The sequence below is a fragment of the Cavia porcellus genome, unplaced genomic scaffold, assembly GCF_034190915.1.
Source record: "Cavia porcellus strain 051 isolate PalLab524CR breed Dunkin Hartley unplaced genomic scaffold, mCavPor4.1 scaffold_7, whole genome shotgun sequence".
Taxonomy (NCBI): domain Eukaryota; kingdom Metazoa; phylum Chordata; class Mammalia; order Rodentia; family Caviidae; genus Cavia; species Cavia porcellus.
Window position 1 is genome coordinate 78,028,767 of NW_026947490.1, and position 18,837 is coordinate 78,047,603.

The following is an 18,837-nucleotide window of genomic DNA, read 5'->3' on the forward strand; positions in this document are numbered from 1 at the left end:
ATGGACATATTGATGGAATTCCTAGCCTAAGGACACAGCAGCTTTCTGACTATCGCCCTAGTGTGGAGAAATCAGTATAATTATCTGTGCCAAATAAAAGCTGTAGTCCTCTTCTGAATTATACTGGGATAGACTTCTTCTGAAAGAGACTACATGTTGCAACTATAATTATAATCTTAGCCATACAAAATTACTTGTGATCTCCTCACAGCGGTCCATGCTTGTAATCCCAAGCACTCTGAGGCTGAGGCAGGAGGATCGCTGGAAGGTCAAGGCTACTATGGTCTGTGTAGCAATGTTACCAAGCAGCTGAGAGTTCTTTTGCCTGATGGAAATCACGAATTGGCAAAGCATGGCTCTGCCTGTGGTCCCCATGCAGTGAGATGGCACTGGATGAGAATCTGGGGCACATTTACAGGAACCTTAGAACCCGTAATACCCAAGAAACATATCAGGGGCCAGCTAACAGGCCAGTTTTCATTTGCACAGAGCAGTCAGTGCAATGCACTGCAGGGAGCCTCCGACCTAACCCTTGTCTACAGAGCAGCTGCAGGCCTGGTCCAAGTGGGCACGAGGTTCTGGAAGCTGCAGCCACTGGGTGAGGGGTGGGGCTCTGCAAACAGACTGACAACTGCCACGTCACTGCGGGAAGTGGTGGGACTGAAAGAACCTTCTAGAAGGCTCCCTCTGGGGGTCGGGCTTCACCACCCCTCCTCCCTAATCACTCACCTTAGGGCCCAGCCCTCCTTCTTCAGAGAGGGTGCACAGTGCTGGTGGCCCAGCCGCACTCACGCGGGAGCCCCCTGGAGACGTCTGCCTAGAAGGGAGGAGGACACCAGGACACTGGATGTGAGGGCTGGGAAAGGAAATTGGGGGGGGGGTGCAGTGGCCCTTGGCCAAGCCTCCCCTCCCGCTGAGAGGGACAGCTGGAGGGTCAGGCTCCTCCTGCCAGTCTCAGCAAGGCCCAGTCGCACACAAACAAACATGCATCTGTGCGCAGGAATAAATCTGTTGGAGGTGCAGGAGATACGGAATGCTAGGAGGTAGTGAATTTACTCAGAAAAGAATGCTGAGCTCCAGGACCTGGGGAAGTGCGTGGCTTCCGTGGGGAGGAAAGCCACACATTGGAGAAGGTATTCAGAAAAGGAAACGCACCCTTGTTTGCCATTTTCCTGTGACACACCCCACCCTGGGACACACAGCCTCAGGAGAGCAGACAGGGACCGTGGTCACACAGCCTCCACCCACGGCAGAGTCACAACTGTGCATCTTCTCGGGGATGTTTGGTTGTTCGGTGATCATTTGTTGAAATATTTTCCTTGGTACTTCTGAATCAGCACGGCATTACCCTGTGCCTTTCTTGATAGTGTCTGTGAAGTGCCCAGGGTGATGGCCACCAAGCTGTAGCCTGAAGACTGGGTGGTCCCCAAGCGCTCTGTAATGCTTCCAAGGACTCACTGACCACCAGCTCCATGCTGGACCTGTCCAGCAATGCTGCTAGGGTCCTCCTGAGTGCTAGCTCTGGGCCACAATGTTTTTCTTCCTTTCTGCCTCAGCCTCCCTCCTAGCTCGGATGCCTGGCATGTGCTCCTGTGCTGACTGTTAAAATGTTGCTAACCACACAGATAGTAAGTGAACATATGATCATTGTGAGAGCCACGGTATCTGACCCTGGTGCCCAGAGCAGACCACTGCGATTCAAGGAGGGTGAGCATTTTGTTAGGTGCTGGACACTGGGTTTGATACTGTGCCAATGGTCTTGCAGCTTCTTGGCTTTCTTACGTGTTTCTCCTGGTAATAACCCTCACTTGTTTCATGGAGCCAAGGAGTTAATGCAAAAGGCATTTATATTTTACCTTATGTTTGTAGTGGCAAGCATGGAAGCCAAGCCCTTTCATACTCTACCACTGAACTAGAGCCCCCGAAGGGTCTTTATAAATTGTAAAGAGGTGTTTGTTAACACTGCCAACCATAATGTATTAATCAATTTGACATGTGGAGACTTCGGAGCCACTGTGGGGCTTTGGTAGCTCTCAGGTGCCGTGTCACCGACGTTTCAGGAGGAGAGGAAACACTTAAGATGACTGAGCAGAAGCCAGGCATGGTGGCGAGCACCTGTAGTCCCGGCACTTGGGAGGCTGCGGCTGAGGATACTCACAAGTTCAAGGCCAACCTGCGGGCTCCCCTGGCTCGCTCCATTCCCCATCGAATTAATTCCAGTTTTCTTATTCAGATTGCTATGCCGGGTTTTCCAGTCAGCTGCTAATTTAGCCCTGGTGATTTAACAGAGCAATAGCGATCCTGCCCTGAGATAAGGGAGACAGTGACTCTGCCCTGGGGGGTCCTGTGGGGGGTGTTTTGGGCTGGGGAACAGTTACTCTCAAGGTCTGCCACTGGCCACACCACCATGTTGTTCCCCTGCAGGAAAACCCAACTGGTTTTCAAAAGGCACAGGTGATCCTCTTAAACAAGACAGAACAAAATGCAAGCTACAGTATGGGGGATGTAAACAGAGATTCCTGCAAGGACACATTGGGGGACAGGTTTTTTCTTTTGCTTTATTTTGGAAGGCTTCAACAAAGATCTCCATTAAATGTAAAACCGCTTCCACTTTCTTTCATTCTGTGGATCCACCATTCCACAAGAAGACAAACAGCCCCTGAGAAGATGGTTTAAGTCAGCAGGGTCACTTGCAATACAATGTGAAAAAAAAAAAAATTGCCGGGTTTTGCTAATTCATTCTGCATTGCAAGTGAGGTCTTCTTCTTATTGTTTTGTGTGAGTCAAGGTCTTGTTAAGTCACTCAATTGCCCAGCTTGCCATATTTCCGCCTCAGCCTCCCAGAGTACCACAGTTACCAGATAAAAGTGCTACTCTTGCACTGGAGATGGGGGGGATGTATTGGCAACAAATGGGAGAATTTTCAAAGTAGCTTCATATACATAATTATAGTTTCTGCTACTTTCAAATACGTAATAACCTGGATAGAATTCATGCATTTTATAAGGTTTCCTGTGTTACAGCAAACTTGCTTGCTTGTTTTATTTTGAGCCAGGGTCTCATTACATGGTTCAGGTTGGCCTTTAACCCACTGAAGAGCCTGGACTCTCCTGAAGCTTTGATCACCCTGCCCGGCCTCTCCAGGGCTGAGATTACGGGCTGTGCCTCCAGGACCCATCCCTGCAGCAGAGTTTATTTATCCATTCAGAAAGAGTCTTGCTATGTAATCCAGGCTGGCCTGGAACTTTCTACGTAGTTCAGGTTGGCTGTGAACTCACAGTTCTCCTGTCTCAGCCTCCTGGGTGCTGGGATTATAGGTATATGCCATCACACTCAGCTCATGATAGATAATTTTTAAATGATGGAATTTCATCTCATTTCTCCTTAACTGGGCATCATGGTGGAGGACACCTGTAATTCCTGCATTCAAGAGGCTGAGGCAGGAGGATCACCAAGAGTTTGAGGCTAGTCTGGACTACATAGCGAGACTGTCTCAAAAAAAAAACAAGAAGAAAAAAATAATTATTCTTATTTCGCCTCTCTTTAGTTACTCCTTCATGTTTCTAGCCACATGTGTGCCACTCTATATCTTTTTTAAAATTTTTATTTTTAAGAGGATAAGACAGAATAAAACCAATCACAACAGCCCAGTGTAAGAGATATAGGACTTCAAGACATTAAAAAATAAACAATAGTTAGCCTACTGCCTTTTGATATCTTCAAAATAGCTGCGGATAACTTCAGATAGTAAAAATCCAACAGAACAGAATAGAATACAAACAATAAAAACAGAACTATAAATGCAGTAAAGGACTTCAAAACAAGCCAATAGTGAATCCAAAGTTGCTACTGTAATGTATCTTGCTATCTTTGAAATAGCTGCTCCTGCCTTGGATTTAACATAATCAAAAGAAAGGAGGATAAAACCCAACCTAACAAAATAGTGGAAATGATGTAGGGCTTCAAAACAAGACCATAGGGAATCAAAAACGGTTGCAACCCTCAGAAGGAGATTCCCCCTAGATGTCACACTGCGTACTGCTATGCTCTAAACTTATGATCAGACCGCTGGCCCTACACCGGCAATGTTAGTGTAATACCAAAGCACCACAGGCATCCAATTGTGTTTCATCTCCACAGCTATCATCACAGCCTGTGTTTCTCAGGGTCAGCCGGTCACTTACGTTGGGGTGGGGGAGATTGCTACTCCCAGTTTGCTAGCCCAGCGTGGGAAGGCGCTGGGGTCTGGCTCTTCCCAGTCTAGCTGGAGCCCGAACATGGTGCTGGTTCCCAGACTGGGCCTGCTTCCTGGAGCGGCTTTGCTCTCTCTCCCCTCTGTCTGAGAGTGGCTCTGATTCTCTGGGAGAGGCTGGGGTCTGGCTGTTGTCACTACTTTATGTCTGAAGACACCTATGAGCTCACAAATTACCAGCGGGCTGGGAACATCTACGTGGTTGAGGTGATGGGGATTTGAAGACAGCTTGGGTCAGTCCAAGCCTCCTCAGTCGCCAGCTACTCTGGCCATTGGTGTAGCCTTCTTTATCTTAATTAAAATACAAGCGTGGGATTTGGTAATTTCTAATGATTTCATAGCTTCCCAATTCTAGCTGACCTACTGTTTCAGAGGCTGCTTTATTGAAATGACTGTCAACTGCTGAACACTTACATGGACTCCTAGAGCCCTCTTTTTCCAATCAGGTTTCCAGGAATTCCTAATGGAAATGGACTAACGCTATCCGGGTGCAGTTGCAAGGCTTCCTTTGCTACTTTGCCTGTTCTGATGAGTTCCTCTGCCTCCTTTGAAGCTATGTCTATTGTTTTTGCTGCCATGGAATAATTACCACGAACCCCCTCATTGTTTCATTAGGAAAAAAATAACTTACTAAGCAGTCACCAGCGTGCCTTCCCGAAGCTCCCTAAGGAGACCTCTGAGACGCATCACGACCCCTGCCAAGGGGACAGCAGTGCCCTTTGGGGCTGCAGGGCCTGGAGATGCCCGGCTCTTGCCCTTTAACTCTGACTGCAGATATCGCTTCCTCTGCCCCAGAGAACTTCCGCTTTTGCCTGTCACATTGCACTGTAATTGTTTGTTTACACATCTGTTTCCTCCAGCAGACCCCGAGCTCCCAGGGGCCGGAAGTCCTGTCTTGTTCAACTCAGCCGTTTCCTGGTGGTTGTGCAGGATCCAGGGCTGAGCTGTGGCCGCCCTGTGCAAGTATGTGGCCCACTCGGAGGCTTCCTGCCTCTGCGTTTGCCCTTCTCTGCCTTCTCTGTGGTATCTACGTCTAGTTCCTGTTACCTGGCAGTGTTATTTATAGCTTTGTAGCCCATCTGAAAATGTGCTTTAAGTAATTTGGAGGGTTTAGCAAGAAACATGGTCACCTATTATCCTTAGGGCTTCACGGAGGACTAGGAGTCGGAAGACTGTAAGACAGCAAGAGAGCAGGGGTGTCGCTCAGCAGTGCGGTGGCTGCCCAGCAAGCATGAGACCCTGTGTTCTTCCCTGGTACCCAAAACAAGTACCATTAGCCAGGCCTGATAGCACACATCTGTAACCCCTGCACCCTCGGAGGCTGAGGCGGGAGGGTTGTAAATTTGAGCCCAGCTGGGGCAGCTTAACTACTCAGCAAGAACATGGCTAAGATTAAAGAGAAAAGGGGCTGAGGAGGGAGCTTGGTGTGAAGACTCTGGGTTCAAACCCGACTACTGTACCCCCCCAAAATGGTTATTAAATGGCATGAAACACCAGCGTCTTAATGTTAGTCTGTATTTTGTACTGCAGTTTGAAGTTTACTAGAAACAACTGAGTGATACGTGACCTGGTTTTAGGGTGCTAGAGTCTCCTTCTAGAGTTGGTTTCTAGGTAATTTCTGCCCTAAGCAAAGAATCAGTCAAGACAAGTGCAAAAGGTGGCAAGGTTTTCCGTGTGTGAAAGGTAGGAAAAGAAATGAATTCTGTAGAGTAAGCAGGGGTCACTTAAGAGCAGGGCCAGCCTGCAGGGTGGAGCCCACTGCTGGGGGTCGGCACTGGGTCCTCCAGGAAGCACGGCCTATCTTTCTGTGTCCCCCTTTCTCAGGCTGGTGTCAAGACTCTGGGAGGCTGAGGCAGGAGAGTTCCAAGCTTGAGCCAAACCTGGAAAAGGTAATGACTTAGACCCTGTCTCGAAACAAACAACCCATAGACATTACCTCACATACTTATCATGATTTTGTGGTCAAAACTGCAATGATTTCTTTCTTTAATTTAATTTAATTTTTTGCAATGACTGGCTAGTCCTTTCCAGGATCCTGACTTCCTGGTGTCTGGACAGAGTGGGTCTTACTACAGAGAAGGAAGACAGAAAGATTTCTTCCCCTTTTTTGACATCCTGGCTGGCTTCCTTAAGTAGCTGTTTGCCACCCATCTCTGGCTGACGTTCCCCTGCTCCATGGGCCCCACGACTGTACCGGCTGGCACCTCAGTCTCCTCCTCAGTAACACAAGGGTGACCAGAGTGACTGCCTCATATGGGAAAAGCGACCAGGCACAGAACTTGAGGCCAGGCTGGCAGGATCCACAGAGGCCCTAGCAGGAAGCTGCCGCACAGGGACAACAGGTGCAGGCTGTGGAGGGTGGAGGGGAGGCCTCTGTTTCCAGTCAGGGTGCCTCTAACCAAAGTGCTTGCATTGGTCACATAGTGAAGGATGGAGCTGGTGGGAGAGCTCAGTGGTGTGGTCCTTGCCCAGCATCCATCCATCTGCAAGGTCCGGACTCCGTCCTCAGAACCACAAAAGTCAGCCACAAACCCAAAGTGGCAAGTGAAGAAGGAGGCTTCTGAGTTCCCGATGTAACTGGGGGCTGCCAAGGGGGCCCCTGGGGGTGCACTGGGGTGAAGTAAACCCAGCAGCTGCAGGGCACCCTTTTTGCTGAAGTGTTTTCAATATGTCAGCAGAATGATGACCCCTTCGCCTTAAGATATACAACTCTGAATCCGTTTTCTACAGTGATCATGAATGCTAATCTGTGCCCCTGTGTAATAAATACTGTAGTCAAAAGAGAGTTGGTGGATGTTACCAGCAGAATCACCTGGGTCACTTTGGGGTGGAGCCGTGCTGATTGCTGGGTGTGACTTTCCCTGCAGTAAAATCACACAGTCCCAGCAGCGGAGGGGTGGAACACTTTCCTTGGCTTTGCCTTCCATAAGAGACAAATAAAGTACAAGTCCAGTGGTGACTGTGGCCTTCGGTAGGGGTTTTCACAGTGGTGCTCGCTTTCCAGCTCTGTCCTGGCTGTTGGCTGGCCGGTGGAGCAAGGACCCATCAGGAAGTGGTACATCTTCCCTGAGTTCAGGGACTTCAACACCTTTTAATTTTACAGCCCTGCCTTGTAAGCAGTGAAGGACACGGGCGCATGTGTTACCAATGGTTTTGCTGTTTCTGCAGGGACAGAGGTTTCCTCCATGTTCGTCTTCAGGCCAGGAAGGCTGAGGAGTGCAGAGACACGGCCCATGGCACCATCCCATCTCGGTGGCAGCTCCCTGGCATAAAGAACTGTGGCTCCCAGGGGAAGATAAGTGTGGCTGAGTCGTGGCTTCAGGCACAGACCTTTAGCTGAAGTTGCTTTCCAGATGGGTGGGTAACTCATCTGCCTGAAATTACCCTAGCTGGCTCCCCTCACGCGGATTCATTCCTGTGGGTGAATGAGCCGGGCTTTTCCTGGGAACCCCAGCTCGCTGCAGCCGCTTCCCACACACTGACCTTGCTGTGACTGCTGGTGGGGGACAGGCAGAGCGACCTCCTGGGACAAGGACCAAGGGAGAGGACACAGGGCTAAGTCCACCCCCAGAGCACCCAGGAGAGGTCTTGTTATTCCAGGGAACAGGAAACAGCAGCAAGGGACACAGAGATTTGAGGAAAGACAGCAACAAATTTGAGAGATTTCACTATTTCCTGAATACAAAAATAGGATTATTGAGCTAGGTAAGAACTAGCTCCCTTCTCCCTTTTTTTTTCTTCTTTTTGCTTCTTGGAAGACCTGAGTTGGTGTTTTCTAAGAAAATTTTCTAAGTATTTAGTGACAAAAAGCCTTACTTTGGCTGAAACTACATATACAGAAAGCTTTATTACCATGAGCTTTCTCTATTAAGGACCAGGGTATAGACTGCAGCTCCTTTTCCGACAAAGATTGGAAATTTGTCCTATTTTGAACAGAGATTTACACATGGCTTTACCAGGGCAGGGGAGGGACGCAGTGGAGACGGCTCCATGGGAATGAACATTCCCCTTAGGTTGATGAAATACCCTGAGGTCGGCAGTGATTTTACTGCACGACATTTTGAGTATACAAAGTGCCATGGTGAACTGTACACTTTCACAATAGTGATGAGATTTTTAAAAATAGCTTTATCATAAAATAATTCGCATACTACATTACACTGCTGTTTAAAGTGTACTTTTGATATATTGCATTATTCCTTTTAAAAAATGGATCAATATAGTACACACTTGTCACTGTAACCGAGCCCGTTTTAAAGTAGTTTTTACGTACTGGGTATAAGGGGCTCGTCTATGATCCCCGCGCTTGGAAGTTTGGTGGAGGAGGATTACTATGAGGTGAAGACCAGCCTGGATTCTCAGCCAGCAAGACTCATCTCAAAAGTAATGAAGACAAGATAGATGTGACATAAACTCATCTGAGGGGGGCCGTCAGGTGAGCAGGGAGGGAGCACAGGCTTCCCAGAAACCTGGAGCTTCCAGAAGACAGAGCCAAGATCAGGACAGAGCTCGCATGTTTTAAACTGGAGCGTGAGTAGGTTTCCTCTACAGGGCTTTTGCTGTTTCCAGCCTCGAAGGACTCACTTGGCTCTCCCAGCTGCACATCAGGGCTGCAGGTCCCTGAGCTCCTGACCTGTCTGTAAGGGGGACGGCCTCTCTCTGGTCTGTTAGGGTCTTTGGGACCCTGACAGCATGTGTTTGGCTTTGTCACCTGTACCGGTGGCTCTACCTGCTGTTTTCAACTAAATTCCCAAGCACATTCCCAGGACTGTCTCACATAGACTGACCCGACGTGGTCCTCTTCAGCCTGACATGAAATCTAAGAGGAAGGTACCCTGGTTATCTACCTGGCCGGGGAGGCGGGGAGAAGAATCAAAGTTTGGAAATACTCAGAGACTTGCACACCTGGTCATACAGTTGGTGAGTAGCAAAGCAGGACTCCAACCCAGACGTGAGCCCTTGGGGAAAGTCGAGAGTCTAAGCTAGCTCTGATGTGCTCGGAGCTCCTGGGGTGGAAAGTCACTAATGTCAAGGGGGACACCAGCAAAGCTCTCAGCTAGACCAGCCCTCAAGTGGTTTTCCTGTCCTTAGCACTGTCCAGGAGAAGAGTATGACCTGCTCGTTGTAATATAAGGTATGCTTCAGCAAGAATAACATCACAGATAGGCGTGGGGCACACCTGTAATTCCAGCCCTTGGGAGGCTGAGGCAGGAGGATCACTGTGAGCTTGAGGCCAGCCTGAAATACACAGGTAGACCCTATTTCCAAAACAAAACAAAACAAAACAAAAACCAACCACAATAAGAGAAAAAACAATAATAAAATCATAAAGCTACTCATAGTACAAGTTATAAGGGATTTTTGCAAACTGATTTTCTTAATTGGATGAATTGGTTGCACATATAATGATGCACAATTGACAACAGAGCAGGATTAAAGGACACATACTAGGAAAAATTTCACTTTTTAAAAAACTCTTATTTTATAATTTCTGATGCAAGAAGCTCTTGAGCTACAAAGCCTTCAAGGTCTCCCTGAGTGGCTCTAAAGAAACAGCCCTGGCCCACCCCATTCCAGGGCAAACATGGTTTTCCCTGCACTATTGTAATCAGTCTGTTTACTCCAACACTTGAGACCCAGTTCAGGCTGCTAACTAAAGCCCCATTCAGTTAAGTGCCCTCTCCATGAGAGATGTCAATGTCTGCTTTGTAAACTGTAGCAGCTTTTGGCAGAACAGCAGGCGTCTGTCAATGTGGATACAAGATAAATCACTTAACTTAAGGCAGAGGTGTTTGTCAAAGTAAATCCTCAATAACAACAATGAAAGTAAGTATTTCAGTAGCTTAATGAGCTTTCACATTTTGGCTTTAGGTTCCTCTCCTTTCAGGTCAGCAAAGTTCAGGATACTCCCAACAGGTACTGCACCGGTCAGCTCTCCACTACTGTAACAAATGGCTGAGATAAACCAACTTATTAGGAGGAAGGGTTTATTTGGACTACAGTTTTTGACATTTCAGTCTGTGATCAGTTGGCGCCATTGTTTTTGGGCAGTAGCAAAGAAGACATTGCGGTAAGACAGGCAGGACCAGGACGAGAGATGGCTCCTGATATCCTGGTGTAAGACAGTGGCACCAATGACCTAGCTTTTCACTTCTGAAAGATTCTGTCTGCTCCAAGAGCCGCACAGGCTGGGGACCAGCTGAGGACACACTGAGCAGGAGAAGGCTCAGTGTCCTACCTATAGCACTACCAAAACCCAGTGAGATGATAAAAATTAATACCAGCATTTTACTGCACAGTGGAGAGATGCTAGTGAACAGTTCCCTCCATATTTTTCAAGATATTAGCAGGGAGGTTTTCAAGCGACCTCAGCTCAATAAAATAATGAATGCTTAAGTGGACAGATGTGCGAATTCCCCTATTCTGATCATTATGCCTTATGTACAAGTATCGAATGGTCACGCTCCTCCTGTAAACTTGGACAACTGAAATTGGCAAGTGGTGGAAAATCAGTAATGCAGAAGAGCAATATTAATCCTCCATGACTTTCATGTGACTTTCTAAAATTTTTCCTTTTTTACTGTTGTCTCTGTTTCACAAATGTTCAAGCAAATAACATTAGTTATTTAAGATCATGTTACTTGTGAAAATACTTTTTTTTTGAAACATGACTTTGCTATGTGGCTTTGAACTCACGGCAGTCCTCCTGCCTCACCCTTCATCATGTCTGGCTCTTTTTAAAATTTATTTTCAAGGGGCTGGGGATTTAGTTCAGTAGCATAAGGGCCTGCCTTGCAAGCAGGCAGTCATGAGTTCGATCCCTGGTATCGATAAAAAAATTTATTTTCAAAAATTATCTTTATTATTATTTTTCACTTTTTGAACCCAAGACATCACGCATGCTAGGTAAGTACTTATCAGTGAGGTACATTTCCAGCCCCTAAATAATTTAAAAATAATTTTTGATACTAAAAGTAAAGTACATTTTAAGAATGTTATTTAACCCTGGATTTAAATCCCAGGAATGGAAAAAGAAATAAGCAATTCAGGGTTAGCATTAAATGTTAACACAAAACAGGGTGGCAGAAAATCTATGTCCTCAGACTGCCTGCTTCAACATCTTCAGAAACAATAGCAGCAACCACCGCAAAGACCTCCAGCAACAACACCAACAAACAAATCCTGACCCGAGACCATCTGAACCCAACTCTCTGGGCCCAGGGTAGGATGACATTTTACACCTTGGCCTTCCATGATTCAGTAGTGTGTCCAGATTTTTCTGTTCACTTCTGGTTATAAAATTATGTGTTATGTCTACGTCTTGGGCAGCCACACTTTTTCCCTGTGACCATTCTTGTGGCACAGTAGGGCATCCTAACCACTGATGGACTGCCCACACCAGTGGGCACCTAGGAAGCCTGTGGGCCCTTTCTCAGAATAATGTTCACAAATGCATAAATAAAACAGCAGGTTTATCCACGAAAGTATCTTGGACTGTGGTTATCAACAAGTGTGATAGAGTTATATTTGCCTTTTTAATGGATACACATTCATAATATCCAGGGATAGGTCTAATGACTACTAAGATTTTAAAATAATGATGAACATAACTGAAATTTTTGATATATCTTTAATGATTTATATATCCATGATTTCTACTATAACTTTTATTTCTATTACTGGTATTGTTAATACCATTAGTATAGGAGTCAGGGCTTACAAGGGAATAGATTTAATATAGGACACATAGTTCGTAGGGTTATTTTATAATAGTCAGCCAAACAGTCAAACGAAGAAGAGCACAAGAGATCTGTCCATGTACTAGAGATCAAAGAATCCATCTGAAGGCCTGGATCCCCCGGCAATGTCCTGCACGAGTCCAGCTGGAGGCCTAGAGGCCACAGCAATGTCGCATACAAGTCTTTATCAAGGATCTGCACTGGAAAAGCTCAAGGATCAGTGGAGGAAGCTGGAAAGTCTGTGCCAGCAGAATGAAGGATCTGTGGCAGCAGGCTGAGGGATCTGCGCTGGAGTCAGGAAGCAATGCCCACGGTAAGGACTTGAGCTCGCCTGACAAGAAGTGCAGCCATCCTCAGCGACAGTGAGGACTCCAGATCCTCCAAAAATGAGAACAGCCGAGTTCACATCAGGAAAACCAGCATGACAAGCTTCTCCAGGAGAATCAACAGCTCACCGTGCTGCCCTCTAGTTCTGCTTTGATGCTGTTGGTAACAATTCTCATGTGGTCTCCATACCCAGCGACACACTGATTCAGTTCAGCTGGCTGTTTGTTGGTTGACTGCTGGTTAATCCACCACAACCAGTTTGTTGCTTCTATTCAATTAAAAGGAAATAGGAAATATTAGCTAGAGATTAGTGAAAGTAATAATTCAGGGAGCTTCAAAGCTTTAGGTTAGGAGCTCCAGGTTAAGATTATTGAGACAGGAGATTAGGGCAAGGCAAAGCAGCTGGGCAAATGGGCACTATGTATCAGTCACAGGGAAGCAGGACACACGTGCAGAACTGCTTCCATGCCCCTTGCAACTATTAAAAATCAGAGAATGTGATTTTCAGTTTTCTCACCCACCAGCAAGCAAGCTTCTGATAGGACAGCCTAGCTGTGACGTCAGCCAGAGGCCTGTGGGTGCAAGCATGGCCACCATGTTCCTTGTGGCCCTTGTGCAATTTCACCATAGCCTCCTCTAATCCACACCCTGGAAAGACCAGATCTGATTCTCCCCTACAAAATATGGGGTCTTCCATAGGATCAGGGTTGGGGGTTTTCAGGGACAGGGAGTTGTGGTTCCCTGCCAAGAGCAAGGCTTGAGAAAGGGTCATGGCTGCCTGAGGCTGGGGCTTGGTACTGTGCAGGAGGAGGTGTCGTTGTCACAGCAGGGCTGACAGGGCTGTCAGTCACCAAGTGCAGCCCTGCTGGGCTGGAGTGGCCATGTGGAGTGGTCTCTGTCAGGGTGATGGTGGATCGAGTCCTTCGTAATGTCTGGAAGGAGTTCCCAGAACCCGGTGACAGTAGCCCTGCCCTGACAGGGACCAGATTGGCCAGCTTAGCAGGGATTTACAGTCTGGGTGCTAGAATCCTGAGATAAGTCTGTTAACTGGGTCGGTTCCATCTGTGAGGGAAGATCTACACCAGGCCACTCTTCTGGGCCTGTAATCTTAGTATTTCAGATGCTGAGGCAGGAGCTCTGCCGCGAGTTCAAGACCTGACTGGGTTATACAGTGATTTTAAGACCAGCCCAAAGTACATAGTGAGATTTTGTCTCCAAAACATCAAAAACATAAAAAAAAAAAAAAAAAAAGGAAAGAATTTTCGTGTTGAGGCACACCAGTTGTAGTGGATTAAAGCTCACATTAATGATGGCTCTTTAACTTGCTTTCCTGTGTAAAGACACTAACTTGAAATGTTCTAGAACATTGAGACTTAGGGCTTCCACACAGGGAGGAAAAGACACATTGGATGAAAGCAGTGATTCCTCAGGTAGTCATTCACATCTTCTGTAGGTGTAATACTCAGTTTTGAATCTTTGCCTAAAGGGAGCAGCCAGGTGCGGGCTTCCGGGGCTGGTCTGTGTAGTGGTCAGAGAAGACTTGCCGGAAACACCTGTCCCTTACCCTGGGAAGGAGAGGTGGAAAAGTATAACTTTCACTCAGGGAAATCACAGAGAACCAGGTGTGCCACAGTTATCACTACCAAAAGCAAAGGAAACCTCGCTGTGCCCAGTTTGAATTCAGGCTGGTTTGGGCTCCTCAGAGGGCATGTCCAGGCCAAGGAGCAGACCGGTTTTCCATTCTCTGGGGGAGGAACAGTCCCACCCAAAGGGCCAGCCACCAGCACCCTTGCACAGAGCAGAGCAGCTCCCAGCTCTCTGGCAGACAGTGCCTGCAAATGCTTACCCTGGATTTGCAAGCAGTTAAATTGCTGGGTGTTCACATAGTGTGTTATTTACTGTGTGGCACTTTATCTGTGTTTATAAACCATCTAGCATTCCTGCCAACTTCAGTGTGGGATAATTGAAATTAAAATAAAAGAAAGAATGAAAAAGGAAGCAAATGCCAAGTTCTGAAGTTCCCATCTATAAAACAAAAGCTAGCCGAATTTCTAAGCAAAAACCTGTTCCATCTGGATCTGTAGTTTTAAAAACAAAACCAAAGTGAGGAATGTCTTCTAATTACAGAGGAGTTTTGTACAAATGACAGAATGGAACTGCATATATTCAGCAGTGTTTGTTGTTTGTTATATTACTTTATGTATACTCTATCATCTATATATGTGCACAATTAAAGTTTGTCTATAGTTGCACTGTATGGTTTTAAATAGCTTTAAATCTATCTGACCTGTAAAGTTTCAAATTGTACGTTAAAAACCGAACTAAAAAGTATGTGTCCAGTATCCTACTGTTTTTGGAATCAAGAAGATCATGTTACTGTGTTCATGCTTCTTTTAACTGGCTGCACTTTGTAAACGGGGTTTGGCGATTTTGTGTTAGGCTTTATATGATCAGGAGTCCAGCTTGATATATTTTAGTAGTTTTTAATCTTGTCAGCATTTTGGAATATTTTTCTTGTACTATATATATTTGTTTCTTTGTGCTTTATGTTTATATGACTCAGAAAAGGCAGTGTAGTGTAATGCCTTACAGTCTCTTGTGTACACCTCTCCAATCCTAATCGCCTCGAAGAATTTCTGTAAGGCTCCTTTGCAGGGATCTTGCCACCTGGTGCTTTGGGATACATTCTGGACAGCCCTTTCTGAACTCTTAGGTGTCTTCTGCAGACCGGTGTGTGAGAATATGAAATCTGGGATCCAAGCTACATATTGCAGATAATGTTCCATATCCAGGTGAAGGTGTGCTTGTGTGGCACAGATAAGCAGGAAAAGTAACTAAGCAAAGAAAACAGTGGAGAATTATTAACAGGGCAAGGGAAGCCCTGTGTGTTTCAATGCAGCTACTAGTTAGTGCCAAGAAGTCGTAGGATGCTCACGGGCCTAGAGAAGGTGGAGGTGTGTCAAATAGGCTAAAAAGGGAGAGTCACAGAGCCACCTTCGGCTTACCTGGGGCTTGCTAGGAACTGCAGAAGAACTGAAAGTCAGTGAAGGCTTGGAAAGTGGTGTGTGGTACTGACCCTTTTGGAAAATGCTCTGAGCTGCGACCCAAATGAACTTCACTCGTGGCTTGAGAGTGCCAGAGCTGCAGTCACCAAGCGCCTTCTGAGAGCTTGCAAAGTGACAAATTAGGAAAGGAGATTGGGAGACCCCACCCCATGTGTCAGATCCCGTCTAGTCACTTAGGGGCTTAATTAAACCAACTGGACAGCTATCCTCAAAACCCTGATTAGGGTTGGATATGGTGATGCACACTTCTGTAACTCCAGAAACCTGAAAAGCTGAGGCAGAAAGATCTCCAAGCTTGAGCTCAGCCTGGACAATTTATTCAGTACCTATCTCAAAAAATACAAAGGGCTGGGGATGTATCTCAGTGGTAGAGCACTTGCCTAGCATAACACAAGACTCTGGGTTCGATGCCCAGTACTGGAACAACGACAAAAGTCTTTGTTATCTGGCATCCAAAATTGATAAATAACAATCCCTCCTTCAAAAAGCAAAGTATAATAAAAGAATAGAAGATAAAGGTTAGGAAATTTTAAAAATAATAACATTCCCTCCTCACAGGACTTGCAGATTCTGGGAAAACTCTCTGATGAGCATTTCTGGGCTGGGGCTGCAGGCACCTTTGGGTGCTGTGGTGTGGCAGGTGGACTTGTGTCACACTCACCACCCCAAGGATCAAGTGTGTAAGCTCTGCCGACCCAGGGCTCTGACGCCAAGATAAACCTCTGTGCTGCTTCATTAGCATTGGAAAGTGCTCTGAAACTTGGTTGCTCCTGGGGGTTTATGCTCACAGGAAGTTTAGCGGTGGGGTACTTAGGGGGACTGTCTGTGACCCCTCCTTGCAGGGCAGTGGCACTGGTTAGCAGGGCGCTCTCTCTCTCCGGAGGAACAAACTGGTGCCCCAAGAGGTGAGGGAGTCAGATGAAGGAGGCTCACCTCTCCGCTTTCTCAGCAAGTTCTCAGAGGTGACAGGATAAGGCGGTTCACTAAGCACAGCGCCAGCCCACTGGGGACTTTGGGCCACTTCCCAGGTTTGCCTAAAGTAAAGCCTAACAAATAGAATGCAGAGCGTGTCCGGGAACCTTGAGAAATGTACTTCTGGGTGAGAAGGAAACTTAATTTCAAAGACGACAAAGTGGAGTCTTAAAACTGAAATAAAGATGAAAACAAGGAAGTCCTGATTTAATATCTGCTCATTGACTTCGTATAAATCCTACTTGTCCCTTAAAAATGTCCATAATAAGTAAATCAGGAAATTGACACCGTGAAACGTCACGTGGAGTTAGCACTGTGTCCTTTGTGACTCGGTGAGGTACATACCCACAGGAACACCGAAGCTGTCAGGCTGATTTGTCTTCCACATCATACGCTGTCAGCTTTGTTTTATTTTTTGCTGCATAATTTATTTCTCATAAAATGAGCGACAAAACACACAACTCAGTTGGCATTATTTTATGCCTTTGAAGTTGAATCACTTGTGGTTTAAAATTCTGTTAACTTACAATTTATTTTATGTATTTTATTATTTGATTTTATTTTTTGAGACAAGGTTCTTAACTACATAGCTCAGGTGGTCCTTGAACTCACTAAGTAGCATACACTGGCCTTGAACTTGCAAGAGTCTTCTTGCCTTGGCCTCCCAAGGGCTGGGATTACAGGCATGTGCCACCACACCCAGCTCAAGACTTTTTATTTTTATTACAAATCCTTTTAAAATTAAGGAATTTTGTAGGTAAGTTGCAGTTGTTATTTGCTTTTGTTGTTATTTAAAACTGACACCTTCATGGATGCTTCTGAAAGAACCCCAAAGAATAATGGTTTTCACAGTCATCTTGTTGTCTCTGTGCATACCTGTTTTTATACCGGGAGGAGTTTAGCAATCCAGACCCTGGGAATCCAAACCACACAGGAGCTCTGATGTGTTGAGGTGATACTTATTTGTAGGATCATCACCTTTGAGCTACAGGAGTGTGTGGAGGTTTGGATATAAATAGTTATGCACTCACATGTGATCACATGCATTTTATTCCTCATCCACTTGGCATTTCTTTTTAATTCCCATCATGCACATGTTGTGAACTGATCATCCTTTTCTTCCCAGGTTTTGTAGAGGAGGATGCATGCAAAAATTGAGGAAAAAGTTGTGGGGGTCTAGGTTTGGTGATGGATTCTGGGATAAATTCGGTATTTGCAGTGGAGTCCCTTTTCTTGTATTACCTGAAAGTGCTATCTAGCCCTCATCCGTGGTTGGGATGATACAAACCCATGCCTACTAGGACTGGAGCTCCTAATACTCAAGCTTACTGCTTGGAAGGAATTCATTCTCTTATAAACGGTTTCAAATTGGATATAGCTTTTCCTATATAATCAGTTTTCAATTACCACAATATAATTTCCTCTATCTACAGTGCCCCTAAAATTATTCTTTGAAAGGTTACAAGTCCTCAAGATTCTTGTCACCAAACACAGTAAACACCTGTCAGACAATATCTTGTCTGTTCACAAGCTGTCAGTGCTGATGGCTCAGTGGGTCCCCTTGGCTTCTGGGTTAACATTCAGTGTTTGTTTAACCCTGGAAGGCTGCCTCTTTCTTTAATCCTTCCTTGATTGGTTGTGCAATGACTTGTATCTAGGTGTTCCCTCCAAAACCTACGCACTTGTAGGTGGAGCTTGTGGTGCTGGATTAGTCCACTGATTGCATTAGCAGTTTTGAGTGTGAGTGATGGGTTTACTGGAAAAGGACGACTCAATCGGGTATGAGGGGCACCAACCAATAGAAGTGCAGCCCGGATGGAATAAAAAGGGAAAGGAAAAGGAAGCCTGCTGCTGCCTGCCTGCTTGCCGAGGACTGTTTTTCCTCTGTAATGGCCTCCGCCATGCCGTTCTGCCTTGTAGCCATCAGACTGTGGATGAAGGCTCTGCAAACTGTGAGCTAAAATAAACATTTTATTTTTCACTTGTGGATCTTGGGTATTTTGTCCCAGCAATGAGAAAGTAACTAAGACGGATTGCCTTGCAAGCCTGCTGTTTATTTTAAATGTCTGTCTCGATTAGAATTTACCCATCTTGGAGTTGTGAACTGATATAGTCGGGCAGATAAGGCAGGTTGACTTACTTGGCTCCAAATCCTATCTTGCCACTCCTGGCAAAATGTTGCTTGGATCTAAACACCTTCATCTAAGTTGAGGTGATATGAACTATACAATGGAGCTATCTATGGAGGTTAGGCAGGGTTACAAATATACACAACCAACAGCATACAGAAGATAAAATGGATCTATTAAGTGTTAGATTCTTTGGTCTTAATTTTAATTTTTCCTACTTGCTTTAGTCAGAAGCTTGGAATCATCTTCAGGTTTTTCTCATTCTGCCCCTAAAGTCACTGAATTTTTTTCTTATGGTACTGGAAATCGAATTCAGTTGCCAGGCACCACTGAGCTATGTCCCTAGCCCTTAA